Below are 23,581 nucleotides of genomic sequence, written 5' to 3' on the forward strand. Positions count from 1 at the left end.
CCTTTCCACAATTCAAGGAAAAGCAGAAACATCATCAAAAAACTTTGTGGATGTCATTAGAAAATATTTTGTTAATTTTCTCCTAAAAGATTGATTTTTTTTATTATTTCTGTAATGTTGGATCAGATTATCTGGACCAACCCTTCAGCTGAAGACAACTAAAAATACTAGATAAATTGTACAAAAACTTCCTTATAGTATCAAAGAGCTGTTAAGGAACATGCCAGACCAAAATCTAAGAAAAGGTAAGATCCTAAGACGTAAAGAAGTATTTAAAATTCTGGCTACCCTGAGTCATTTGCCCACCAGGATAAAACAGTTAAAAACTGAGCTTCAGGTTTTATTGGATCCAGAGGCAAAGAACAACTCATTACATCTAGGTTTCCAAGTCCAACAGATCGCCTCCCATATCAAACTGGGATCTCAGGAAGAGGAAAAAGTGCAACTAAGCAATGAAGATCCAAATTCTAGATGTTAGAACTATTATCCAGGACAGTAAGATAGGGAGAGGACCTCCAGGAATTCAACTATAGTGTGTGCATGTCTGTGTCTGTTTTCTTAAGAGGTCATTCTTTCTTTCTTTTTTAAGAGGTCTTTCTGATAGAAAGATCTTTGAACCTATACTTCTCTATTTAAATTTTGTTGGAGAACGGGTGTGGATGGTATTTATTTGGGAAACAGAGGAAATATTCCCAAGTTTGGAATAGTCAGCTTTTCAGAAGATGCAAAACCACCGTTCCGTTCCTAAAACAATCATCAAACCTCTTTCTTTGGGGAATGGCCAGCAAGCGTCTTCAGGAATTATACCAGTCAGAGGACAAATTCCCATGAGACGTCCATGAGCCATAAAGAATCTGATCCTGTTGGCAAACTGGAAGGCGTTTCCAGCAAAGGTGGCTTCACATACAGAAGCACCAGCACTGAGGTTCACAGCACGTGGCAAACACCAGGTCCTTCTGTTTCCCACTCTGCTCAGTGAAGCTCATTCACCCGCAATACTAACCCTTATTCTCAGATCCAAGCTGTGGGGCAAAGAAGGCACCAGGAGGGGATGTCCTGTGAACACACATTGCACCAGCAAACAGGGGAAAGAGCCTGAAAAGGCTTTGGTGTTTTGTTGTTGCTGTTGTTGTTGTTTTGTTTTGTTTTAAAGTCTTTAAGTAATGAGAAAGCTTATCAAGACAGGGAGGAATCGCTAATCCAATATGGCAAAGAAACTACTTATGCAGGTAGGTACATCAACTGGGAAGAAAGGCTTGCCCTGAGGGTATTTGTGAAGCCCAGAAAATTTTAGATTTCCTTCTGACACCTAATGGGCCAAAGGGGATAGAAATGACAGGCTCGTCAAGGTCTTTTTTTTTTTTTTTTTACAGTAATGGAAATGTTCTAAGCTCATCATGATGGTTGTATAATTCTATATATGCTGAAATTCATGGAATTGTACACTTAAAATGGATAAATTGTGTGATAGGTAAATTGTATCTCAATAAAGTGGGGGTTATTCAAATGCTGGGTTTTACACCAATACAACACAGGTTGAGTTTCAGAGAAAGTTTACTACAACATGCATACTCTCTACTCTTTTTGCTCAATTTTTCTGTAAATCTAAGATCGCTCTTAAGAAATGGTCAAATGAGAAGAAGAAAAGAACCCAGTGTCTCTGTAGGCATTTGGCCATTTCCTGCCCGCACCACCAGCAGGGCCAGAGCCTCTGTCCTCTCCCATGCAGCCCCTGTGGGCTGAATGTTAAAAGTCTTTAGGAGTCCCAGCCTGGCCTCAGCTGGCAGTTCTCTTGTTTCTCCATCAGATAAAGGGACAAAGGACAAGTTGCTCCTGAGGGAGTCCCAGCGGATGGACAAGGAGTTTGTGAGCTGTGTCTGCCAGAGAGATGCCTGGGGAGTGAGACAGGGTTTAATGAAATAAAAGGTGAGCCCAAAAAAGGACCTGCCCTCTCCCCACAGGTCTGCTTCTGGAAATGACTTTGTGGACCAGAGATCCTCCTGGGGGCCATCTTGGGGGTGATGGGCTAAAGATGGAGAACCACATGGACCACTGCAGTCACCCCTAGAACAGAGTTAATCCCTTCCAAATATTCTTGGACATGCTGGCTCCACAGAAAATTCATGAATTCATGAGTCTCTGCCAGCTCCAGCTGATTTCTTCTGACTTGCTAGAGCTAGAATCCATTGTCTTAATTAATACCTTTGGGGAGACCCTTTCACTCCTGGGAAGCTGCCTGCCCAGAGTGGCTGAGGGGACCTCAAAGGAGACAGATCCCTGAGACCTTGGAGGACAGTGCCAGGCTTCTCTGAAGCAGAAGGAAGATTTAAATCAGGAGAATGAACCTCACTTACAGGTGGGAGTCCTGAGAGAATGGACAAGGTCTGGCCCTGCTTTGACCCGTAGGTTTCCTGTCAGGTCACGTGGGCCTTCAGTGGCTGGACACCTGGCTACAATCAGTCTTTCCACCTCCCCCCATGCCTGTAGAAGTGAGATCACTTTTTATTTCAAGGCAAAGTTAGAGCAACTGTGTTCTAGAATCTGGCTGGCCTCCCCATTCCCCAATGCAACTGCTGTGCTCTGGTTGTCAGGCAACTGTTTACCTTAGAGGTAGAGCACCCCCCAAGGTTCTGAGCCTTCAGTTGAGACCCAGAGAACACTGGCCTTTGGAGGCAGAGCTGGGGAGCTCTCCACAGCCCTGGATGGCCTCCTGCCTACCATAGATCCACTTTCCACTTGGTCCTAGACCACCTGTGCGGTCCTCTGCTGGTGATTTCTGAAAGCTGGAGATATGTTTCAGGTCTCCGTGGATTTCCCTGGGAGATCCTGGTATAAACTGTGATACTGGTTTTGCCAGTGAAGAAACAACACATTTTAGAGAAGTGTGAAGGTGTCAGGCAAAAGGTGTTTCGCCCACGCTGAAGTCTGTGGAAAAGGCAGTGAGAATATGGAACCGCTGACACAAGCTGATGATGCCCGAGGTCTGCCCGGGGCGGAGGCCAGTCTTCCCAACTTAAAATGCTCGTGCTTATCAGCAATAAATATAAACCACTGTAGGCTGTCTCTTCAGAATACTCTTGACTTTCTGAAAAAGTTACTGAAGGGCCAGCCTCCTAAATCATCTTAAGAGACTGGCGACAGACCCATCTTCAAAGCCTCAGAAGAGAATGAAGACCTTGGGGAGAAAACCCTGGGTGATGTGAATAAAAACCCTCCTGATCTCCAGAGTCCAGAACGGCTCGCCCAAGAAACTGAGAGATGGAAGCAGAGACTCCAAGAAATGGAGCAGTTGAAAGAAAGGCTTGAACAGTCAAACGCAGGATTCCAACAGGCCCTGAACGAGAAAGTCAGCCAGTTAGTACCCGTGGGTGAAAACCTGCTGAAGACCTTCCACAGGCCCACACACCTTGGAGATCAGTTGGGTCATGTCAACTGTGAGGTCGAGGAAAAGAGGGAAACAGAAAATGACGATGGCCCCATCCACGGGTCAGAAGGTGATCTGAAGGATGTCACTGATGATGCTGATTCCAAGGTTTCCCTTCAAAGTGCTGAAGCGAAAAAGCAGGAACTAGCCAGACAATTGCAGGAAGGAAAGCAAATGAATGAGGAGCTTATGGGACAAATAACAGATCTTCAAGCCAAGGAGGCCTCTTGGCAGCGTGAAAATTCACAGCTTGAAGAGGAGATTCAGCAGCTGAAACAGAAGCTTCAAACTCTGCCTCAATTATATCAAGAATGCATCAGCCCCGTTGAGAGAAAATGGTCTGAGGCAGAAGAGCAGCGTGCAGACATTAAGTGGAATCTTTCCTGCACACGTAGAAACATCAAGGCCATGTCTCAGACTCGAGACTTCTACAAGGAGATCGCTGAAGACACCAGGAGACAATTGGAGGAAAATGCCATACACTATCAAAAGGGGATCCTCGTCCATGCAAAGAGAGCTCAGGAAAGCTGGATGGCAGCTGTGCTGACCGAGAGAAGCCTCAAGGAGCTAAAGAAAGAAAGTGATTACAACAGGCAAATGTTGGCCAAAGCAGAGTCCAACTTCCAGCTTTTCCCAAGTGGCCCTTTTACTCCTGCTCCTCCACCAGCTGCCCACAGAGGCCCCGTAGTGTGAGAGAACCCCTGGATCATCAGCACCCCCAGGAAGGAGAAGAGCCAGGACTTGAGGGCCCAGGCAGCTGGGCCACACCATCAGAGACCCCTGTGGATTTGACTGAGCTCACCGCAGGCCGGTCCTGAACTCCCACAACCACAGCATAACATCTGCATGTGTTTTCTGTCTTTAAAGTTATTTTGAATTATCTCTTGTTAGTTTAGGTATTATTTAGATAGATAGTTAGATAGTTATTTAATTGATAGTACAATTGCTTTTATTCAAGTAGATTTAGTATTATAGTTTTCAGATAGTATTTTTCCATTAAAGTGTCATTTCCTATAATTCTTACAGATGTATTATTTTCACCAGACCCTCTAGAACTAGAAAATATTAAGTTAAAGATTTAAGTTAAAGATCTCCAGTTACTTTAACAGTTATCAAAATTTGGTATGGATACAAACATTTAAAATAATCAACATTTTTTTAAGAACATTTTTCTATGGCATGAACATTTTTGTGTGCTGTTTTCTTACTCATAAGCTTGTATTAGACATCTGCACAAGTCAATTAATATGTATCTGAATAAATTTTTTTTTTAAAACTGGGGAAAAGAAAACCCTAAAACAACAATTTCCTATTCCAACTTCATAAAATTTTGATTATCTTACAGAGTTTAAAGTTACAATTTTTTCTCTCTGTTAACTTTTAAAACTTTTTTCCTTTTGTTTAAGATATTGTTTGCTAAATGTTTAGACAGTTCTCAATTTTATGTAGCGAAAATAAAAGTTTTTCAGAGATGGCAAGCAAACAGACCTCCCCCATGCGGTTTACAAGGCACTTTTAGTCAGTTTGGCGGTAACAGAGAGTAGTAGAACAGTAAACAAAGCTGCCAATTTTTAAAACAGTTTTAAAGAGAGAAAGAAATGATGTTCACACAATTTGTATAATATGCAAAATATACCTAGCTCGTATATACACAAAAGGAGAATTGCCCAATCTATCAGATAGATGCTTGCTCTCTGTTCCTTGGAGCTGTGGAAGCAGAAAGCAAGGCTAAAAGCAGAGGGAGACTCCCAGATGCTAACAACAGGGGGAGCTGTTCGCACTCTTGGGCCTGCCTGGAGGGAGGAGGGGGAAAGTGGTGCCATCAGGGCCCAGGGCAGGCCGATTTAGTTCCAGGCCACCACAATAATGCAAATGTCAACATAAAGCACATAATTCATTCATTAATATTTTTTCTGGAAATCATTTTTTTCACGTTTCCCAGTGCATATAAAAGGTGTTTTATCCCACGACACTGCAGTCTTGTGAGTGTGCAATAGCATTTACTCTAAACAAATAAAAATTAAGCCTTGTTTAAAAAATATGTTTTGTTAAGATTTTATTTATTTATTTGAGAGAGAGAGTGAGAGTGAGAGAAAGCATGAGAGGGGAGAAGAACAGAGGGAGAGGCGGACTGCTCATGGATCGGGGAGCCCCATGTGGGACTCGATCCCAGGACTCTGGGATCATGACCCGAGCTGAAGGCCGTTGCTTTGCCAACGGAGTCCCCCAGGCACCCAAACTAAAAAATATTTTCTTACTGAAAATTGCTAACCGTCATGTGAGCTTTTAGCAAGCTGTAATCTTTTTGCTGGGAGGAGGGTTTCGTTTCAGTATTGATGCACGTTGATCAGGGTGGTGGTTGATACAAAACTGTGGCAATTTCTTCAACGACGACGACTACCAAGGTTGCCGCATCAGCCTACCCTTCCTGTCACGAAGACTTCTGGTAGCGGGCAGGGCTGTGGAGGGACGTGAACAAATTGGAGCGCAGATGGGTGGGAATGTGAAACAGTGCAGCTGCTGTGGAACATGGTGTGAAGTTTCCTCCAAAAATTAAAAAATACTCTATGATCCGGTAATCCCACTTCTGTATTGCAGAAAACTGAAATCAGGATCTGAACGGGGTTTCTGCATTTCTAGGTTCATAGGGCACTATTCCCAGGAGCCCATGGATGGATGGATGGGCTGAGAGAATGTGGTGTGAATGAGTAAAGAAAATGTAACATTATTCTTTAAAAAGAAGGAAATTCTGTCACACGTTACAATATGAATGAAACTTAAGGATATTGCGTTACGCAAAATAAGCCAGTCACATACACACACACACACACACACACACACAAGATTTTCTCAGTCCCCTTATATGAGATGTCTAAAGGGGTTGAAAATAATATAAAATAGGGGCACCTGGGTGGCTCAGTAGGTTAAAGCCTCTGCCTTTGGCTCAGGTCATGATCCCAGGGTCCTGGGATCGAGCCCTGCACTGGGCTTTCTGCTCCGCGGGGAGCCTGCTTCCTCCTCTCTGCCTACTTGTGATCTCTGTCTGTCAAATAAATGAATAAAATCTTAAAATAATAATAAAAATAAAAAAATAAAGCAGTCAAATTCCTACAAACAGAAAGTGGAACCATGGCTCCCAGGGCTGAGGGGTGGAAGGAATGGGGTTGTCCTTCTTATTTCAAAGAGCAAAGCACTAAGATGAGCAAGATTTCCCCAAAGGAGAGAGATGGAAGAAAGTCCCTTATCAGTAAGTAAGATTTCATAAAGTAAATGCATCATTTATGCAGGAGTCAGTGGAAAATAGCCTTAAAATATACACAGGCACACATACCAGTATCTGATGTATGACACAGTGGAACTAGAAGTCACTGGGGAAAGATAGGTTATTTAATAGATGGTGCTAGGGCAACTAATTTTTCCATATGAAGATATAAAATTGGGCTGCTGTTTTATACCATACATAATTAAGATTTTAGTCAGATTTCTAGCACATAGTATATATTAACTCATTTTAAACTTAGAGCTACAATGTAATATGAGGATTATTTTTTTTCAAATTACCCTTACTAAAAGAAATTGATAAAATAAAATAATCCTTACCTTACATATGATGAACTAAGACACAGAGAGGTCAAAGAACTTGTCCAGGATGAAATTTGCTCAGGTTGAAATTTGCACATACTGAAATTTACCAAGGGATAAGAGCTGTGATTCAAAGCTCAAATGGACTGATTTTAAAATCCCTATTCTTAAATACTACTCAAAATGTGTTTTCTCAATTCCAGAGGAAAATCTAACTTGATACCTAGTAGGGGAATATATATATATATATAGAGAGAGAGAGAGAGAGAGAGAGAGAGAGAGATCGATCCTGAGGTAGTAAGGAATTTCTAAAGAAGAATCAAAAAGTACAGATCACCAAAGAAAAGGCAGCGAATTCAACAGCAATAAACTTCAGTCCATCACAGATACTTTAAGGGGATAAAAATAAGCCGTATACCCTGGGGAGATGATGTATGTACCATTTATAATCAACAAAGGATTGGTATTTTGAATTTTTAAAAAAACCTTTATGAGATAACAATGAAACAATGAAATTCCATTTCAATGGACAAAAGACATAAAAATCATTTCTTGTATAAGGATTTCATAAAAGAACCAAAAATTGTCAAAATACTCAAACTCCATATACTTCAACCCATGAGTAGATCAGATTTGAACCCATACCCACCAGCTTGGCAAAAATAAAAAACATCTATCATATCAAGTGTTGACAAGGATGTAGAGTGAAAGAAACTGACCAGAGTACATCTTTGACCAACTATTTTAGAAGCAAGTTGCACTGTCCAAAAAGAGAGTGAATACACATACCTGTCTACACAGCAATTTTCCTCCTAAGCCACATACAAAAATGTTCTCGGCATCATTTTCTTGTGATATTCAATACTTTACAACACACACACACACACACACACACACACACACACACACGTTTTTCAATAATGGAGCAGATGTATAAATTTAGATGTATTCATGTAATTAAATATAATCTGAGGTGGAAATAAATAAAATCAGATAAAGTTCTGATATATCAATATGGGTCTCAAACATTCAGATTTAGTGGAAGAGAAAATATAAAAGAACACATCTGGCAGGATTCCTGTTACTATAGATCAAAAACAGACAAAACTAAGTAATGCATTGCTTAGGTATATAAATGTGTGTACATATGCGGTGAAATTATAAAGGAACTATAAAGGGAATGATGAACACCAAGATAAAACAGTGGTCATGCCTGTGGGGAAGGCAGAAAATTGGTCTTGGAAAGACAAGGACTCCCAGAACTAGAGAGGTCTTGGATTGGTCTTTTTTAACCCCCGTGATGAGCTCCACCATGATCATCTTATCACTATTCTCCATATCTGTGGTATAACTGTGCCATATCTGTGATTATATCACAGATATTTTAAAAATATATAATATACATTTAAAGTGCAGGCTTGATATTTAAGAGAGCTTATGAAAAAAAAGCATAGAAAAAGGAACAAGTGTGGAAGGAGGCAGAGAAGACTGCTGAGAGCTTCTCATCACCTTCATGTGTACTTGGGGTGAGGAAAGAGCATCCACATTTGGTTTCTTAACTTTGACATCATTTGGGCTTTTCTTTTCTTTTTAATTTCTTTCTTTCTTTCTTTCTTTTTAACAATCAAACACTAGTTCTGAATTTAAAAGTAAGGACAATAATAATGCTTCGATGGAAATCTTTGCCTATGGTCAGCTTAAGCTCCTAAGATTTTCAAGATAGAGTGAATAAAATAAAACTGATGTTCAGAGATACAATCAAGGGAATACTACCCAGCAGTGAAAAGGAATGGGTGGACTCTCACCACTCTTGTTCAACATAGTATTAGAAGTCCTAGCACCAGCAATCAGACAACAAAGAGAAATAAAAGGTATCCAAATTGGCAATGAAGAAGTCAAACTCTCTCTCTCTTTGCAGATGACATGATTCTTTATATGGAAAACCCAAAAGACTCCACCCCCATACTACTAGAACTCATACAGCAATTCAGCAACGTGGCAGGATACAAAGTCAATGTACAGAAATCTGTACATTGGCTTTCTTATACACTAACAATGAAAATACAGAAAGGGAAATTAGAGAATCTGTTTCATCTACTATGGCACCAAAAACCATAAGATACATGGGAATAAACCCAACCAAAGAGGTAAAGAAACTGTACTCGAGGAACTACAGAACACTCATGAAAGACATTGAAGAAGACACAAAAAGATGGAAGACCATTCCATGCTCTTGGATCAGAAGAATAAACATTGTTAAAATGTCTATACTGCCTAGAGAAATCTATATTTTTAATGCCATTCTGATCAAAATACCACCGGTATTTTTCAAAGAGCTGGAACAAATAATCCTAAAATTTATATGGAAACAGAAGAGACCCCGAATCACTAAGGAAATGTTGAGAAACAAAAATAAAACTGGGGGCATCACGTTACCTGATTTCAAGCTTTACTACAAAGCTGTGATCACCAAGACAGCATGGTACTGGCATAAAAACAGACACATAGACCAGTGGAACAGAGGAGAGAGCCCAGATATGGACCCTCAACTCTACGGTCAAATGATCTTCCACAAAACAGGAAAAAATATACAGTGGAAAAAAGACAGTCTCTTCAATAAATGGTGCTGGGAAAACTGGACAGCTATATGTAGAAGAATGAAACTGGACCATTCTCTTACACCATACACAAAGATAAACTCAAAATGGATAAAAGACCTCAACATGAGACAGGGATCCATCAGAATCCTAGAGGAGAACATAGGCAGTAACCTCTTTGATATCAACCACAGCAACTTTTTTCAAGATATGTCTCCAAAGGCAAAGGAAACAAAAGCAAAAATAAATTTTGGGGACTTCATCAGGATCAAAAGCTTCTGCACAGCAAAGGAGACAGTTAACAAACAAAGAGGCAACCCATGGAATGGGAGAAGATATATGCAAATGACAGTACAGACAAAAGGTTGATATCCAGGATCTATAAAGAACTCCTTAAACTCAACACACACAAAACAGACAATCATATTAAAAAATGGGCAAAAGATATGAACAGACACTTCTCCAATGAAGACATACAAATGGCTATCAGACACATGAAAAAATGTTCATCATCACTAACCATCAGGGAGATTCAAATTAAAACCACATTGAGATACCACCTTACACCAGTTAAAATGGCCAAAATTAGCAAGACAGGAAACAATAGGTGTTGGAGGGGATGTGGAGAAAGGGGAACCCTCTTACACTGTTGGTGGGAATGCAAGTTGGTGCAGCCACTTTGGAGAACAGTGTGGAGATTCCTCAAGAAATTAAAAATAGAACTTTCCTATGACCCTGCCATTGCACTATTGGGTATTTACCTCAAAGATACAGATGTAGTGAAAAGAAGGGCCATCTGTACCCCAATGTTTATAGCAGCAATGGCCACAGTTGCCAAACTGTGGAAAGAGCAAAGATGCCCTTCAAAGGACGAATGGATAAGGAAGATGTGGTCCATATACACTATGGAGTATTATGCCTCCATCAGAAAGGATGAATACCCAACTTTTGTAGCAACATGGACAGGATTGGAAGAGATTATGCTGAGTGAAATAAGTCAAGCAGAGAGAGTCAATTATCATATAGCTTCACTTATTTGTGGAGCATAACAAATAGCATGGAGGACAAGGGGAGATGGAGAGGAGAAGGGAGTAGAGGGAAATTGGAAGGGGAGGTGAACCATAAGAGACTATGGACTTTGAAAAACAATCTGAGGGTTTTGAAGGGGCGGGGGGTAGGAGGTTGGGGAAACCAGGTGGCGGGTATTAGAGAGGGCATGGATTGCATGGAGCACTGGGTGCAGTGCAAAAACAATGAATACTGTTATGCTGAAAAGAAATCAAAAATCAAAAAAAAAAAAAAGGAATGGGTGGGTTTTGGTACATGCTGTATGTCATGGACATAATGCTGAGTAAAAGAAATCAGTCTCAAAAGGATTACAAGCTTCATGACTGCAGTTTGATGACATCCTGAAAAAGACAAAATTAGAGTAAACTCCAGTGAGGGACATCAGAACAGTGGTTGCCAGGGGGAAAGATTAAGAAAAGGAGGTAGATTCTCAGGGAGATGTAACTGCTCTGTCTGCTCACCATGGTGGTGGTTTCCCAAAACATGCGCTAAAATCCATACCTTCATTTGTCCCTCCAACACCCATTACACCAAAGTTAATTTTACTATATAAGTAGAAGAAAGAGAGAGAAGGAAAGACAGAGAGACATAGAGTGAAGGAAGAATAGGGAGAGAGGGAGGGAGGAAGGAAAGAAAAAAGGAGGAAAGGGAAGGAGGAAGGAAGGGAGGAAAGGAAGGAAGGTAGGAAGAAAGAATACATCCTTAAATTTGATGCAGTCTGGGCACCTGGGTGGCTCAGTTCATTGAACATCTGCCTTCGGCTAAGTACATGATCTTGGAGTCCTGGGATAGAGCCCCACGTTGGGCACCCTGCTCAGTGGAGAGTCTGCTTCTCCCTTCCTCTCTCCAGCTCCCTCTGCCCCTCCCCCACTCCCATTCATGTACTCTCTCTCTCTCAAACAAATAAATAAAATCTTTAAAAATAAAAAAAAAAAATGTGATGCGCTCTACGCTGGATTTCAATACTGAAACAGAAAATAAACAGTGAAAATACTGATGAAGTCCAAATAAAGTTTGTAGTTTCACTAATTATTTGCATTGAGTTTAACTTGTTAGCTTTGACAAATGTGCTAGGTCAATATAAGATGAAACTAGGTAAAGTGTATATAAAACTTTCTGTGTTAATTTCATAACTTTTTCTGTAAATCTAAAATTATTCCCCTAAAATTTATCTAAAAAAAATCCAAGCAAAATTGGTATAATTTTTATTTTAAAAATGTAGGGAGAAACCTATATGTGGATTTGTTTGTATAATCCATATATACCACTAGAAGAAAATACAAGACACATAGACCAATGCAACAGAGTAGAGAGCCCAGATATAGACCCTCAACTCTATGGTCAAATAATCTTCGACAAAGCAGTGGAGAAAAGATAGTCTCCTCAATAAATGGTCCTGGGAAAATTGGACAGCTATGCGTAGAAGAATGAAACTCAACCATTCTCTTACCACCATACACAAAGACAAACTTGAAATGGGTGAAAGACCTCAACATGAGACAGGAATCCAGCATAATCCTAGAGGAGAACATAGGCAGTAGCCTCTTTAACAGCAGTATCTCTCAAGACTTGTCTCCAGGGCCTCTGGGTGGATCAGTGGGTTAAGGTCTCTGTTTTCGACTCAGGTCATGATCCCAGGGTACTGGGATCTAGTCCTGCATTGGGTCTCTGCTCAGCAGGGAGCCTGCTTCCTCCTCTTGCTCTCTTCCTACTTTTGATCTCTGTCTGTCAAATAAATAAATAAATAAATAATCTTCAAAAAAAAAAAAAAAAAAGAAAAAAAAGAAAAAAGACATGTCTCCAAAGGCAAAGGAAACAAAAGTGAAAATGTACTTTTGGGACTTCATCAAGATCAAAAGCTTCTGCACAGCACAGGAAATGGTCAACAAAACAAAGAGGCAACCCATACAATGGGAGAAGAATATTTGCAAGTGACACTACAGACAAAGGGCTCATATCCAAGATCCATAAAGAACTTCTCAAACTCAACATGCAAAAAACAGATAAGCATGTACAAAAAATGGGCAAAAGACATCAACAGACACTTCTCTATTGAAAACATACAAATGGCTAGCAGACATATGAAAAAAATGTTCATCATCATTAGCCATCAGGGAAATTTAAATCAAAATGACATTGAGATACCATTTTACACCAGTTAGAATGGCAAAGATTAACAAGACAGGAAACAGCACATGTTGGGAGGATGTGGAGAAAGGGAAACCCTCTTACACTGTTGGTGCAAATGCAAGTTGGTACAGCCACTTTGGAAAACAGTGTGGAGATTTCTCAAAAGATTAAAAATGGAGGTACCCTATCACCTGGCAAATGCACTACTGGGTAGTTACCCCAAAGATACAGATGTAGTCAAAATAAGGGCCATATGTACCCCAATGTTCATAGCAGCAATGTCCACAATAACCAAACTGTGGAAAGAGCTGACCTACCCTTCAACAGATGAATGGATAAAGAAGATGTGGCTCATACACACAACGGAATATTACTCAGCCATCAGAAAGGATGAATAACCAACTTTTACATCAACATAGATGGGACTGGAGGAGATTATGCTGAGCGAAAGAAGTCAGGCAGAGAGTCAATTATCATATGGTTTCACTTACTTGTGGAACATAAGGAATAACATGGAAGACATTAGGAGAAGGAAAGGAAATGTGAATTAGAGGAAATCAGAGGGCGATATGAACCATGAGATCCGGTGGACTCCGAGAAACAAAACTGAAGGTTTTAGAGGGGAGGGGGTGGAGGATGGGTGAGCCTGGAGTTGGGTATTAAGGAGGGCATGTACTGCATGGAGCACTGGGTGTTGTACATGAACAATGAATTTTGGAACACGGCATCAAAAACTAATGATGTGTTGTACGGTCACTAACAACATAACACAATTAGAAAAAAAAAAAGAAAATATAAGAAACTTAATACCAGTTGCTTACATAGAGGGATTCTGGGTCCTTAGAAGTCAGGAGTGTGAGATATTTTTTAATTGCATACTTCAAAATTTTTTTCAGTTTTGAATCATGTGAAAATACTATTTTAAAAATTAAGGTATTTTTTTTTTTTAAATCCTAGCTATTGAAACAGTTGGCCAAAAGCAATGTATCTTTTACCCTTTGATACACACAGCCAGATTGCTTGGGGAGAAAGAAGTCTCATGAATTGATTTAAAAAAAAAAAATAGCCCCAAGTTTGTGTCCACTAAGTTTCCTTAGTTCACAGTAGCAGTTGTGCAATTCATTATTAATCTTCAGTTGCTTCGATGGTTCTAGCAGCTTCTAATCTGTGGTATCGGTAGCCTATCCAGCCCAGGACAGCCCTCTCAGGGCACTCAGGATGCAGGAATGGAATTCACCTCGGATGGTCTCAGTGAGTTATGACTTGAGGACCCCACTGAGGCTCTGTGAGTAGAGGCTCAAAATCGTCTGCCTATTTGGATGGTGTTTGTCATTGACTAGCAACACCCACAGAGGAAAAAAAAAAAAAAAATCATGAATCTGAGCCTCCTTCTGTAGAAACAACGGACTCTTCTTGCAGAAGCTCCAAACAGCAGGGAGGAACCCAGTACATAGATCCGGTCTTAGAATCAGCAAGTGTGTTCTTCAGGCTCTGGGAGCCAGGAAGCTTTATCCCCACTTGGCAAATCATTTGGTATCTTTTCTGTGTCTGTTGATACCAATTTGTATTTCACATTCACCTTAGAAAAAGGAGAGGGAATAAAAAATACTGGCATAAAAAATAATATCTTCTACAGTGGTTTTATTATTCATTTTTTAAATCTTCACTTTTAACAGAGGTATCCATAAGTTTCAAGTACCAGAGAGTGACTAAGGAGCCTTGAAATACCTTTTTCTTATCTCTGAAAGTGGAATATAAATGAGACATTTCTTGCAGCTTATAAACCTGCCCAGACTTTGGTACTTTGGCTGGGAATTAATTGCACACCCGCTGGGGGTTTCATCAAAGGAACCAGGGAATCATTCCTTCATTTCTAATAATATGTGTTTTTCTTTAAGTGTCTCACTCCAAGGGCGACTGTCCCTGGCTGTGCTGGTCCTGCATTGGCAAAACTGGGAGAAAAAGCCTTGGCAAACACTAGGCTATGAATAGCGCCCCCTAGAGTTGGGGGAAGGCAGCCAGGCTACCTGTGTACATTGCCTGAGAACAATGAAAGGATTATTAAAAACAAAGGAACAAACAAACACGCAAACCCGCCATAGATGTCTGGTTTTGTAATCTGTGGATGACATTAAGGAACCCGACATCCTAATACAGAAAGCTATTCCAAAGGCCAAAGCTGTTGGAGCAAGTGCCTCAGAACTCTTGCTTCATTGATCAGATGGAATGGTGAGGCACAGCATGAGTCAGGGTAAGTATATTCTTCGTACCCTGGACTTCTTTCAAAGATTACATATATTTCAAAAGCATTTCCTCACTCCGCTTTCAGAATGCCTTTGTAGAAGCTTTAGAAAACAACTATTTCTCCTGTTAATTCAACATTACTGGATAAAAGAGAATTGACTAGTCTGCCACAAAAGTTTTCCAGTGATTGTGATTAAACAGACTTTGCTCAGATCATCTGGGATTCAAAAAACCCCCCACAGAAGAGGAATAGATGTGACCGAGAGTGAATATGGAAGGTGGGCTACAACCTGCTCATGGGACCAGCACTCCTTGGGCTGCGCTTGGAGGAGAATATAAAGGAGCTCTTGAAAGGATGTATAGCATTCAAAGGGATACAGAGAGAAAGAGGCCATTTTGACAGAGGCTAGAAGATCATTGTAGAGGAATCCCAGAAGAGAAGTTAACTCATAATTGGCTAACGGAGAACCAGGCTATGTGTAATGATATGAATTTAACCTGCAGCTGAAAAGGGTCTTCAAGGGTGGATAAAAAGACTCTGTGTTTGTTTGTTTGTTTGTTTGTTTGTTTTGTCACAAGCCACAGAGACAGGTTCTGGCCAATGCAGGCTGCAAAGGAATTAGTAAGAGATTGTAAGGCAGACAGGGAGGCTGCTAGACCAGATTTGGAAGATGAGCGTGGGGAATTGGACATGAGGAACAGAGTCGTGGTCATGTGGCAGAAGCATGGCCCTCTGACAGGTGGCTACACCACCACCAGCACCACTGACCTGGTCACTCCATGCTATTGGGGTCACATTCTCCCTGTTTTTGTGTCAGTTGCTCAAGAATCACTTTCTCAGATGGAAGTATCCTGTTAGCTAAGCCCGGACTATATGCCCATGTTCTAGCCACCAGGGGACAGCCAAAGAAATGGGGGGGGGGGATCCTTATTAGGTCATCTTTAGGGAAAAATGGGTTCTGCCTCCCACCAAGACTCTAAGTCTAGAAACCCCCTGAATAGGAGAGATGGTTTCTGGATAGGGCAGACCAACAATTCAGCAAGCAAACCAATGTCCATGAAGTCCTTAATCACTTTGTAGCAGAATGGGAGACTTGGACATAGAGGATGGGGAGAGAATAGAAGGCAAAGAGATGGAGAGAATGGATATGAGGAACCTAGATCAGAGGAGGGAACTGGAAAGACAACCCATAGAAGTATCACTTGCTATTTAAAAGAGACACGAACAATGAATCATGGAACACTACATCAAAAATTAATGATGTACTGCATGATGACTAACATAACATAATTAAAAAATAAATAAAAAAGTAAAAAAGACATAAAATCAAATCATAAACAAAGGATGTCTTAGCTTAGACTCCTGCTGGTCTCCAAAGCAGAGTTCAGAATAGGACTTGTGTGTTTTTAGTTCAGTTGAAGAAGCTATCAGAGAAGTAGAGTGAGAACCAGGGAGGAATAAAAGAAAGAGGGAGAGGGGGAAAGGGAGTAGTCCTGATGGGTCTACACAGTGGGGCAATGGGCTCAATCTCTTACACTTTTTGGGTTGCTCTCTGGAATGCACCTTAGAATTGTTCACCTAAATGATGGAAGACAGTGGTGATCATCCACCTGCTCTAGTCTCCTGTTGGCCCATATTGCTCTCTGGGCATTGATTCCCTTACATTTGTGAATTCCGGGCAGCTTCCTGCAGGAAGCACATACTACAGAGAGCAAGACATACGAAGTGAAGCTGAGGATGTGGCCACGAGGCAGATCTGGTTATTATAGCAATGTTTTGAGTATAAGGGAAGTAGGGGATGTGAAGCTAAGCATAAGAACTGTCCAAATACAATTGGAGACATGCAGTTTCCTACTATCAAAATGTGTTTATTGAAACCATGATTTTGAGTGCCTACAAGCTCTGTATATCAGGATAGGGTTAAGCATGGGACAATGAACAGTGTTCTGTTAATAGTATAGATCTTATGCTTCTTTACAGAAAGTTTGTGTCCTTCATCTCACGGTGCCATAGGGGACACAAAGAGGAAAGATGTTGCCTAAGGAGATAATTAGAAAAGCTGGGGATGCTGGGATGAGAATATTTTATTCTTCATGAACGTGACAAAGAGAAGTTACCCAGAGAAGCAGCAGTGACTACCAGGTTGGGCTGGTCCTTTGTTGGCTGCTTTTGTTCATCAGAACCCATTCAATCATAATCATGGTCAGAGAGGTGAGTAGGGGTTCATAGTTTCTAGAACTTTCCAACATGGCCTTGTGGTCATCATGAACACCAGACACATTTTTTTTTAATCTAAGATAATACCTTTCTAACCTCACATAATCTAACAATGGGGAGAAATAAAGCCAATATCTATGTATTCCATCCTCCAAGGAAGGATATAAGGAATCCATTTCAAGAGCCTACCATGGAGGCTAAAGCCCTATTTATGAGCAAACCTAAGCCACAATCAGATTCATAAATGGTTCTTGTGGTGCACATGTCCAGTCCACTTAGGAAGGACATTAAAGAGGGAGGTAGTTAACAAGTCCTTAAAGGAGACTATGTAGAAAGGATCAGGGCTGTGGGTAGACACCCAAGAGAAGTGAGTCCTAGAACCCAGCAAGGAAGGGTCTCAAAAGCCAGGCAAGTGTTAGATGCTTCTGGTTCCTGGGATATATTAAACTCTGTGTTTCCAAAGGAGTCCGTCCCTCTGTCCATCCAGTGCCAGTGCCATCAGGTGCATGAAGCCCCTCCCCCTACCAGTGAGGCCTTAACACTGTCCTTTGTTCATAGACACTTACATGACAAAGATGACACACGGCAGATGGCTCCACATCTCCAAGAAACCAGCCAGCATCTGACAAGCAACATGCTTTTGAAAAAGATATTTCCTTCTTTTTTCCCCAAATTTCTCATCACCCTTTCTCTCTAAGACATGGGTAAGAGTCTTTCCAGAGTGGGCTATATAGGATAATTGAAATGATCTGTACCAGGGAGCTCCCAAAACTGACCTTTTCCCATGATTGACTGTGTTTTTTTGGAGGAAGACTGGGTATCTCCAATTTCTCCATGCCCAGAAAATTCTTCCCCATGCGTCTCTGCAAGCTGACAGATCTTGCCAAATAGATCCCCAGACAAATCTTGAAAACTGTATGTATCTAGAAAGGATACACAGTAAAGAGCCACCCATAGGACTGATGGTGTACAAACAGTACTTAGTCCTGTGAATATACTTAACTTCATATAAGCCTTACTTTTGAAAGGAGACTGGAAAGGAACTGTGGTTAGGACTTAAATGGAAATGCAGGGATGCCTCTAGGCAAGGATTAAGTGGCAGAAATGATGTGTACAGCTGCAGCTGGACCTTATAGGTTCATGCACCTGTAGGCTGTGTTACCACAAAGTGCACGGGGATGGAAAAGGTGAAGGGAAGGAAGGAAAAAGGAAATATCTGAAAGACACTGAACTGGACAAGTTTACCTTTTTCTCTGCTTTTGCCCAAATGAACAAAGCTCACGAAGAATAACTTTTTCCTCCCCATACAAAATGCAATTATTCCTTCAAATCATTCAGATCTTGGAAATTGAACAGCACACTCTTCAGTGACACTTTTCCTCCAAGAGCCCTGTAGTGGATGGTAAATGCACTGCCTGGCAGCAGGCATTATTCATCAGGCCTGGAAAGAGCCTAATCATCCATTCTATTGTTAATGGCCTATAAATAGTCGCTTTTGACAAGAACATTTAACACCAAGAAGGAGCGTTTTTGGAGGGAGCAGGGCACATAACTTGACATCACAGGGGTGAGACACTGTTTGGATCTTACTACAGTGACTGGAAGCTGGTGCTGGGAAGGCAGCCTCTCGGTCAAGGCAGCTCATGGCAGATCAGGTAAATGATATCATTGAAGAACTGGGAGAGAGTTCCCCCAACCACATAGTAGAAAACTAGATGTCTGTAGTATTGCCTCATGGGGGAGTAGGTGCAAAGACCGCATGTGGCCCTGGATAGAGACACTCTGGGCTTCATCTCACAATCTCTCCCAGCACCCCTCCCTCTCTTGGGTCTTTGCAGCTCTTCAAGAGCAACTGTCTTTCCTTTTTGAGATTCGCCTTAAGGGCCAGCACTCCGCTGTGTTCAGGAGAATGCAGAGGAAAGAGCTGGCTTTGCTCTAGAGCCATTGCTCTTTCTGGGTTTCAGTTTCCACTTTCCGTCATGGTAACAAATAATACCTACCTCCCAAGGTGGTCGTGATACTTGAATGGGAAAAGCAGATAAAATTACTGCTGTGGTACCTAAAACACATTTGGGTCTTAGTAACTGTTAATATTCTTGCCCTTTTCCTTCATCTGTAAGCCGAAAATTACAAACCTGTCATGGAGGCATGCCGTGAAGGTCAGTGGACATGATATTTGAGAGAGCAACACTGGGTTTTGTCTTGATGGAGTTAGTTATTTCTTTTATAAGTCTAGACATTTGGTAAAAATAAAGTTCCCTATATTTATTTCTCTTGAAAAGGAAAAAGCCCATCACTGGAAATTTGAAATAAAGTCCTGGTGAAAAACAGAAGCAGCCAGCATTCCCCAAACATCACCCCTTCGTAGACAGGTTTAATGGAGTCATTCATACTTCCTGGGAGTGTGGCTGCTGCCTGCAAGTTACAGGTCATCAGCTCCTAACAATCTCTCCTCTTCATTTCCTGGAGGTTCTCAGATTGTTCCACATGTACGCAACTCATTCTTCAATGTTCTTCTGCCCCACCCCTATCCATGTTGCTGAAGTCCCTTCCTCAGAACCTAAGGTCTTTCTTAAGAAAACTGACTTTCATGCTGCAAGTTCCATCCCCTCAGGCCTCCCAAAGTCACCAACCTAAATAAAATTTCTTTTTTTGGTTTTGGCCAAACCAGAGACAAGATGTTTCCAAGAAGAAGGGAGAGGGGTGCCTGAGTGGCCGTCGGTTAAGTGTCCAACTCTTGGCTTTTGCTCAGGTCGTGATCTCACAGTCTTGGAGATCGAGGTCCATGTGGGGTTCCACTCTCAGTGCAGAGTCTGCTTGGGATTGCCTTTCCTCCCTCTGCCCCTCCTGCTAGTGCACTCTCACTCTCTCTCAAATAAATAAATCTTAAAAGAAGGAGGGAAGGAGAAGGGAAGGGAATGGGAAGGGAAGGAAAGGAAAGGAGGAAAGGGGGAGAGAGGGAGGACGGGAGGGAGGAATATTTCCTCCCTAATTCCTTTTCACATTTTGTTTCCTGGACACAGAGCGGGGCTGCTTATGTTCCAAGCCTCACAGAGTCCCTGGGAATAGTGTTTCACCTTAGTCTCCAGTCTGTTTTGCTTCCCTCTAAAGGGCGCAACCTCAGCCAATGAGATCTTCCTGAAAACAGAGAGCCTACAGGGCTCTCCACTCCCAGTCCTGCCTCACTCCACTCTCTAGTCTTTGTCTTCAAGCCCATTTGAAGACAGCTGCTTGCAGGACCTCCTCCTTCCACACTATGCAAACAAAGCCATGCAAATAGTGCCTGCAGATTAACAATGCCACCAGCCCACAAGTGTCTGAATGTTATTTCCACAAAACCATGACGCATACACACACCCTCGACAGAAACCCATGAGATGAAAACTGATTCCCATTCACATGGAAGATTCCTTCTCTGTTGCTCATTTTCACTTTCTTTAATCTTAAAATGTAATTCAAGTGAACGCTCTCCTTCCTTGCAATGAAGTCTGGGAGATTTTAAATAAAACAAAATTAATCCTATATGTAACTTAGTTTCAAGCAACAGCTACTCAGACCTCCTTATTGACTGTTGGCTTCCACGGATGCCATTTACTTAAATGCCTTAAAGCTATTCCATTCAGTGACTCCACTGTAGAGAGCTGTCTTAACATGTGTAATGGGGGACAGTCCATATCTGCAGTGTAGACAGTAAATCTGCTCCTTCAATTTTTTTTTTTTTTCAGCTAAACCAAGCAAAAGCAGGTTTGGCACCAACTTGACTCAAAAGACTTCTATATCATGGACCTAGCAACTGAAGTTAATTGGAGCTGACTGGCCCCCTATGGAGATGAAACCAAGGGAAAGTCAGAAAGCAGAAATTACAAGCTTTATATCCATTTGCTTAATCACCACTCCTCATTCTTTGGTGCATGAAGGTAATAGATAGACAAAGCATTGTATTCATGCCTCTATTTATATTCATGGCTTTATTTCCGCTCTTCACCTGGGTTACATTTTGGTTAACCATTTCTTCTTTTCTTGGAGTACCTACACAGTGAGAAGGCCTTGTTCCTGCCATCTCCTTTCAAGGTTGCTTCAGATCATTTAAATGACAAATGCTCCAAGATAGGAAGCTAGGGGATGTGTTCTGCGCATTTGTTTTCCTCCAAACAATTTACATTTTCTCTTTACAACACCTTCAGTTTTGGTCATGGGAGGATAAATGTTTCATTTTTTTAAAGGAGAGCCTTCATCAGCCTTTCAAAGGGAAAAACTGCCTCTGGTAAACTTTTACAATAAAAATAATAGAATAACAGAAATCTGAGATGAGGAAAATAAATGTGCTTATTTGGCCCTCTCTCTGAGGCAAAAATACTACTTAATCCCTTCTGACTGTGAACTGTTGGGGCCTGTGTCCTTGGCCTCCCTGAGCAATTTTCTCAGTTAGTGAACTAATGCAGAAAATCCCATTTTTTTATTGTGGTAAAATATACGTCACAGAAAGTCTACCAGTTTAAGCAGTCTCACATGTAGAGGTTGGTGACATCAAGTACCTTCCTGTTGTCTGCAACCCTTATCACCACCACCTGCTTCTAGAATATTCTCATCTTCCTCCACGTCCTCCACATCATACACCTGGCTCCTCATTCTCCTTCTCCTCCAGCCCCTGGCAACCGCCGATCTATGCATTAATTCCAGGACTACTCTGCCTGCCTCCTGCAAGTAGAGTCATATAGTCTTTGCCTTTTTGTGCCTTTGTGTCTGGCTTATTTCAAGGTAGAAGGAGACAGTTGACTTTTTTTTTTTTTTTTTTTAATGATTCAACCCTGGGTTTAGAACCTCACCTTTGCCCCATCATCCCACTGTATTTTCAGAGAAATTCCTCTAAATGCGTTTCTTTCCCAGCCCCACGTGATGGTACAAATGATGCTGGGTGGTATGGTTGTCAAGACCGGTGTGTCCGTAGCACGATATAGGACAAAGAGCTAATACTCAGTAGATATTATTTCTTTTTCCAGCTACTAAGACTAAGGAATTCGAAATAAATCCGGATACCTAAACTTCAACAAGCTAAAACACCACTCCTGGGCCTGTCAGGTAGATGCTGAAACTGACCCTCTCTAACGTGAGAATGAATATGAATATCATCCTCAATGGTTTATTGTAGTAATAAAATGAGATTAAAAATGAGATCTTTATCTACAAAATCCCACAACGGTTGGTCCAGTCTCAGTCAGAGGGATTCTGGAATGGCCTCAGATGATCTGCAACCTATATGACAAAGGCGATACAGTTGTCGGCATCCCCAAGACAGAGAGAAGAAAAGATGATGTGGTTTTTGTAGCTTAAAAGGAGAGGGGCATCGACTCATAAAAAGCCTTGGATTTCCTGCCATAAAAATACCATTGATCTGAAACATATGTTTGATAGAATCTTTTTATTTTATCGTTAGAATAAAATCTAAAGGTCATCTACACCAATATTATTATTTCACATACCTGGTAAGGGATCTTGCTCCTATGACTCTAACCTTTGTCTCACCCATGGATGGCTATTTGTTTCACTATAACCCTGAAAGATGAGCCTCATTCTTGCCTTTCAATCAATATGATGAAACGTTGGCTAGTGCTAGCCAAATATACTGTCATTATTGAGTTCAATCTTATGCCATTTCTCAGAGGGCTTGATCTCTAAGAAACTGGACTGAGTTGGACAGTCAGCAGAGCCTAACTCCTAACCCGTGGAGTCAAAAGATTCTGGACCTGCTCCCAATGACAGGGGAAAGGCAAGATAGCTGAGCTTTTGGCTTGTGTACTTGTGGAAACTTATACACAACAAAGTTAGCATTGACTTCATTGAAGCAAAATATTATTTTCACATACATTTAAAAGTTTAAAATGAGTTGGTCCACAAAAATCACAGAATATATCCACAAATATACATACGTATCTAACTGAGAATGGAAGACAGAACTGGGAATTCAGCATTGTGATAGGCTCCATAACAGGCCCCCCAGTTTTTAGGTCCTGATCTCTTCTGATGGTTGTTGGTTTGGAGAAAGAGTTTCACATGTGATTGCATCAAGAATATTGAGATGGGGAGATTATTCTGGGTTATTTGGCTGTATCCTAAATGCATTGCACATGTCCTTACAAGAAAGAGGGGAAGAGAGATCTGACATGCACAGAGAAGGTGGAAATGTAAAAAGGAACCAAAAGGTTTGGAGATGCTGGCCTTCAGGATTGGAATGATGCAGCCATGAAACAATCCTGGCAGGCACCAGTAACCAGTAAAGGGAAGAGGCAAGATACGTATTCTCTCCTTGAGCTTCTGGTG

The 23,581-nt window shown here is 41.3% G+C and overlaps 1 protein-coding gene across 1 annotated transcript in view; it reads left to right on the top strand.

Moving 5' to 3' along the window:
• Positions 1 to 23,581, top strand: part of LOC131835660 (myocyte-specific enhancer factor 2A-like) — a 143,520-nt gene that overhangs the window by 49,968 nt on the left and 69,971 nt on the right.

This window comes from Mustela lutreola, chromosome 7 (assembly GCF_030435805.1).
Source record: "Mustela lutreola isolate mMusLut2 chromosome 7, mMusLut2.pri, whole genome shotgun sequence".
In the NCBI taxonomy this organism is placed as follows: Eukaryota; Metazoa; Chordata; class Mammalia; order Carnivora; family Mustelidae; genus Mustela; species Mustela lutreola.